The sequence below is a fragment of the Felis catus genome, chromosome C2 (genome assembly GCF_018350175.1).
Source record: "Felis catus isolate Fca126 chromosome C2, F.catus_Fca126_mat1.0, whole genome shotgun sequence".
NCBI lineage: Eukaryota > Metazoa > Chordata > Mammalia > Carnivora > Felidae > Felis > Felis catus.
This window is the reverse complement of record NC_058376.1, coordinates 80,641,158-80,647,509: the sequence shown is the minus strand read 5'-3', so window position 1 is coordinate 80,647,509 and position 6,352 is coordinate 80,641,158.

Below are 6,352 nucleotides of genomic sequence, written 5' to 3'. Positions count from 1 at the left end.
GTTATGCATGTATTTAGATTCAGGTCATGATCTCACCATTCGTGGGTTCGGACCCAGAGTGGGTCTCTATGCTGACAGCTCAGCCTGGAGCCTGCTTCAGTTTCCGTGTGTCCCTCTCTCTCTGCCCCTTCCCCGCTTGCACTCTGTCTCTCTCTCTCTCTCTCAAAAATAAACATTAAAAAAAAAATTTGAAATAAAGGGAGAGACATCAGAAGTCTGAAGTCGAGGTCTTTGCCCTTTTGAATGCATGTGGCTTATACCTCTATTAGTAACTGGCTGTTGGTGAGAGGGAGCACTTTTCCATGCAGCTGCTGTGATCATTTCTAATCCCAGAGCCCTGCCCAGAAATCTGGTGGTGCAGATGCTCAATGAAAATCTGAAGATTGATAATAATGTTTAACCCTACCATGACACATACCCTATGGGCCCTAGGTAAGTCTTTATCTTTACTCATTTCTTAGCTCTGAATTTTTCCTACATCTTACTGAAATCTGACCCCTTTTAAATGCAACCTTTGCTGCAGGGCTTTCCCCTAACTCATAAGGTTGATCTGGGTCTTCTCTAAATGAATGAGTATAAATTTTGTTTGATACAAGCTCAACATGATATTCATTGTTAATTTTACGCGTTTATTCATTTGTATTTTAACTAGTGCTTACAAAGTGCCTAGACACTTCTAGGTGGTGGGGGTACATCAGGAAACAAGGTAGAAGGTCTTTGCCTTCAAGTAGCTTTACAGCCTAGGAGGGTGACAGTGTGATGTGTGTTAGGAAGACGAAGTATGGGGCTCTGAGTACATATATCCCAAGCCTAACCTAATCAAGGGGCTAACCAGATTAACTATCCTTTATACTACTTTCTAACTCTCACAGGGCCTGGTACACTTCCTGGAGAGTATAAAAAACACACAGGTTACCTCTCTGGTCACTGGTTTACAATGTCAGGACCCATGAAAATGTATACTTAATGTATGTGCATTTTACTGTATGTAAATTATGCCTCTATAATAAAGTTGCTAAAGATCTGTAAAGGTAGGTGGTATTCAGTTGCTACCTGAACAAACACCACAACCACACAGAGGGAGATATACCCCCATTTTATAGATAAGAAAACCAAGGCTTAGACGGATAAGGTTAACAGCAAATAAGCAAGAAAGCCAGAATCCACATCTAGGACTGTCTGACTCCAGAGTTAAGACTTATAATTAGTTACTGGGCAGGGTCAAGGCTGGCACAGAGATGCCATTATCGTAAGTAGAAAAGAGAGACCTGAATGATAGCATGCTTGGGCAACTGGTTTTAAAAACTGTGCCACATTCCTCTGGTATATTCAGCCCCTTAATGGAGTGAAAAACTTGGTGATTAGAGGCTGGGCCAGATTTCAACCTCACTTGCCTTCTTAAGCAACCATTTCATTCCTGAACACAGCTATAGGTAGCATCCTAACCTAGGTATTTCATAATCTTTTTTTTTTTTAAGAATAGACGGATTTTTTCAAGTTTGTTTGTTTATTTATTTATTTATTTATTTATTTATTTATTTATTTATTTATATTTAGAGAGAGTATGTTCAGGAGGGGCAGAGAGGGAGGGGGAGAAAGAGAATCCCAAGCAGGCTCTACACTGTCAGTGCAGAGTCCAACGTGGGGCTTGAACCCACCAACTGTGAAATCATGACTTGAGCCAAAACCGAGTCAGACGCTTAACTGACTGAGCCATCCAGGTGTCCCTAGCATTTCATAATTTTATGTGGCCGCCATGCACTGTCTCTGTCACCAGAACAAGAAAAGTCTTTATATAATTACATACTACTTTGTAGTATACATGGGTGTTCATGTGATTAAACCAGTTAATAAATTTATAATAGCTTTTGCTTTTTTTAAAATAGCCATTCATTTACCATTATGGTATTATGTGGAGATTTGTGAAGTTTTTAATGTTAAAAGAGGGCTTTTTAAAAAATGTTTAGTTATGTTTGAGATAGGCAGTGCAAACGGGGGAGGGCAGAGAGAGAGAGACACACACACACAGAATCCAAAGCGGGCTCCGGGTTCTGAGCTGTCAGCACAGAGCCCAACGTGGGGCTCGAACTAATGAGCCATGAGATCATGACTTGAGCCAAAGTCGGAGGCTCAACCGACTGAGCCACTCAGGCTCCCCAAAAGAGGGCTTTTAAAAGTTGAGTACAACTCTACTTAGTGTGTTCCATTTTGAAACAGACAAGGATTATGTTTTATGGGCCCTCTAGAAAAAGATGACTGGGGGTGGAAAATAAAAGAAGATTGCTGTTAAGAATGAGAAGGATTAAATAGTGAATGACAGTGTCAATTTTGAAAACAAGAAATGTAGGTGTAGTGGGTGCTCTGGTGTGCTACCTTTTAGGGCTGAGACACTCACTTCCCCAGCTGTTGGGACTGTCGAGAGCTGACAGCTCTCAGCTGAGTCCTTTCTAGAAATTGTGCTCAGCCACCAGAGCCACTGCAGCCAAAATCACATTTCCTTGGGGGTAGCCCACCTTCAAGGACTAGTCTAGGAGGAGGAGAGAAACTTAACCTCTCTGCCTTGGGGTGGCACAGCTCATGGACTGTCCCAGCTCCAGATCTCTATTGCACTTGCACCACAGTATTTTCGCCCAGTCCTGCTTCCCTGAGCCCTCTCAGGTATTGTCCCAAGAGTACCAACCAATAAAAAACCTCCATTCAGATCTCAGAATCTGTTTCCTATAAATTCAACTCATGATGGCACGTATAAGAAGTAGTCCTACAAAAAACTCTTAAGATGTAATTTTGTAGTTGGGTCACCTGCCAGCCTGCTGGTAATGAGAACCCATCCTTGGTGATAATGGAGCACCGATAGCCCCTGGAATGCTATGGCAATTGTTAAAACTTTCACCGGTGGCAAACTGGAATGGGATGCCTTTGGAAACGAGTACACCGACAGATGCAATATCTTAGGGATTTTAGGAAATAGTAATTATATGAATTTTGGAATTGGATGGCCATTTGGGGGAAGGGAGGGCTTATTAATTAAAACAAGACAAAGGCTGAGGGTGATTCATTGCTAGTACCAGACCAGGTGTGAAAGCCAGAGGGTCTAGTCGGCAACATATAAAGTGACCACATATCCTACAGCCAGAGGGCAAAAAATAAAATTAAAAATCTGTGGCGGGGTATCTGGGTGGCTCAGGTGGTTAAGGGGTTAAGTGTCTGAATCTTGATTTCAGCTCAGGCCATGATCTCATTATTTGTGAGGTGGAACCCTGAGTTGGGCTCTATACTTACAACGCAGAGCCTGCTGGGGATTCTCTCTCTCTGCCCCTCCCCCACTCACTTGGGCTCTCTCTCACACACACAAGTTCTGTGGGCCAGACCCCAAAACTAAATTATAGGAGTAGGAGTTCCAGAGGAGGTGAAGTTTTCAACTCCATCTAGTCTCCCACATCAAGGTCAAGGTCCTGATTGGGAAAAAATGGGATGCTGAGACTTGAAATGGGGTCATCTGGGTTGATGTATTTGAAAGTCTTAAATTTCCATATTCCCTTGAATGCTGTTGATAACAGAGGTAGCGCATTCTTCAGTTAAAGGCTGAAGCTTGATTGACATAGAGGTTTCTGCCTTGTAACACAACACATATCTTCCCTTACCCCTCAATGGTCTACCCCACTCTCCACTCCTGACCACCAGAGCTATAGCCAGGATGAAGAATGCTGGGTCAGCTAATGGTAGAAAAGGACTACCTACTGAAAAAGCTGGCTGGATGGGTGACACAATCCAGCTGAGCAAGCAGGAGAGAATATATGGGGCTGCACTGGATGGAAAAGGGAGAAACCCTGTGGCATAGTATTTAATAGCTAGGCAAAGAATCCAGGTGACAGCATTTGGTTGTCCCTTGGAAACTTGGAAAAAGCAATCACTCACACTAAGTAGGAATGCTGGCCTGCAGTGGCAAGCAGTGGGGGAAGAAGTCAAGACACTTGATTGGGATATACTATGGAAGGCCAAAAAGCGATTAGCCTCCTCTGTTCTCAGGATAAAGTGTTCTTCAAAGTGACAAGGGATGTGCTGATTGAGGGGGCTTCAGTATTGTTAAGAAGCTTGATGGTGGACTGTCCCCTGTAGGCCAAGACCACTGGTAGGAAATGTGGGGACAGAACAGGGTTTTCTGATAGCAATGGGGACAACAGAATTCCAAAATAGAAGCCAGATGGCAATACTTAACTCTCAAAAGCAAGTTATCATGAGTGACAATGTCAGAGGCAGTCAGAGAGGTCTGAGTCACAGAGAGCTGGGGAGGTGGTTAATACAGCATAGCATCCTGAGAGACGTGATAGATGAATAGCAGATGAGAGTATTGCTCAACCTATAGAACCAAAATAAATCCAATGTATGATCAGGAGGCGAACCACAGTCATGACCATCAAAAGTCTTGGTCACTTTCTCTGTTTTCCAACCTGACCAGTTTTCCAACCTAAATCCCACTTACTGACAGCAGCTCACAAAAGAGGACCCTGCAAACACCATGACAAAAATATAATGATTTCCTTAGCTCTTCTCCAAACCCATCTACTCATATAACTACCCTGAAAGAAATAGGAATACAAAGACTTTCAGGTCTACTGGATGCATGGTCAGAGTTGAGAGATCCAGGAACCCAAACCATCCTTGTAATTCCCCTGTTGGAGTAGGGTGCATAAGGGGTAGCGTAATAAATGGAGTTCTTACCCAGGTCTGGTTCATGGTAGGTCCACCCACTCCACACACTCATCTGCTGGTAATTTCCCTGGCTCCCCAAACAATGGAATGGCCATGCTTAGGAATTGGCAGAACCCACACTGGCTCCTTGGACTGTGGTGTAAAGGCTATCATAGTGGAGAATGCCAAGTAGAACCCCGGGAAACAAGTGTACCCTTCCCAGCCAAGACAGTAAATCAAAACCCATACCATATGAAGGGATACGGCAAATACTAGTGCTACCCTTAAATACGTGAAGTAGGCAGGAATGGTCCTCATCATAGGCCTTTTCCATTCACGAGTATGTCCCCCACAAACACTAAATGTATCCTGGAGGATAACAGTGGGTTACCATAAACTCAACCAAGTAGTAGCCTCCCGTTGCAGCTTTGAGCCAGATAGGGTATCTTTGCTAGATCAGATTTAAATGGCCTTAGATACATAGTAAACAGCCATCAATCTCATACATGTATTCTTTTCAATCCTCATTAAGAAGGATGATCAGAGGAGTTCACATTCACATGGCACAGGACATGCTATAAATTCAGTGTTGCCTTTGATCTATGTTAAGTCTGCCCTCTCGCATAATATAGCCTTAAGGACCTGGACTACCTGGACATTCTGCAAAGACCACATTCATCTATGATATTAATGATCAGATGAGCAAGAAGTGGCCAATATACTGGAGGACTGGGTAAGACCTATGCAAGCCAGAGGACAGAAAAAAAAGCTAAATGAAGATTCAGGGGATCACCCCATCGGCGAAGTTCTTAGGGATCCAGCGGTTTGGTGCAAGCTGGGCCATATTCTCCCATCCCCATCAAATTAGGACAAATTAGTACCTCACATCTCATGCAACTAAAAAGAAAGCACAATGCCTGGCAGTCCTCTTGGTTTCTGGAGGCAGCATATTCCATATTTAGAAATAACTGCTCTCAGTGACAAGGAAACTTGCCAGCAGGAAAGGGTTTTGCAGCAGATCCAGGCTGAGGTGCAAGCATCCCTGCCACCGGGGCAGTACAATCAGTGGGCTATAAGCCACATAGACCCCGTGGTGTCCGAATTATCTGTGGTGAGAAAACATGTCATGTGGAGAAGAGCAGAATGACAACGTAAAGCCCCAGGGTCCTGATACAAGCCTGCACCATCTGCAGCAGAGAATCGTTTGGAAAAGAGATTCCTATGTGCTAGTGAGCCCTGGTATAGATTAAGCACCTAACCATGGGACATGAAATGGCCAAGTATCCAGATTTATCTATCAGGAGCTGCATTCTGTCAAATTCACCGAGGTTGGGAGGAACCAGCAGCGTTCCATCACAAGCTGGAAGTGGTAAGTCTGGGAACAGCCATGTGCGGCACCAGACAATACAGGAAGCCTGCATGAGCAAGTGACCCAGGCTCCCATGTGACCTACCATTCTGTACCAGTGCCTCTCAGCTCACATTTTCGGCTGTGTATTAGTTTTCTATTGCTGCGTTAACAGTATTACCACAAACTTAGCAGCTTAAGACAATACATATTATTTCACAGTTTTTGTGGGTCAACATTTGGGCCATGACTTACCTGGGTCCTATTCTTCGGGTTTTCACAAAGCTGCAATCAAGGCATTGTCTGGGGCTGTGGT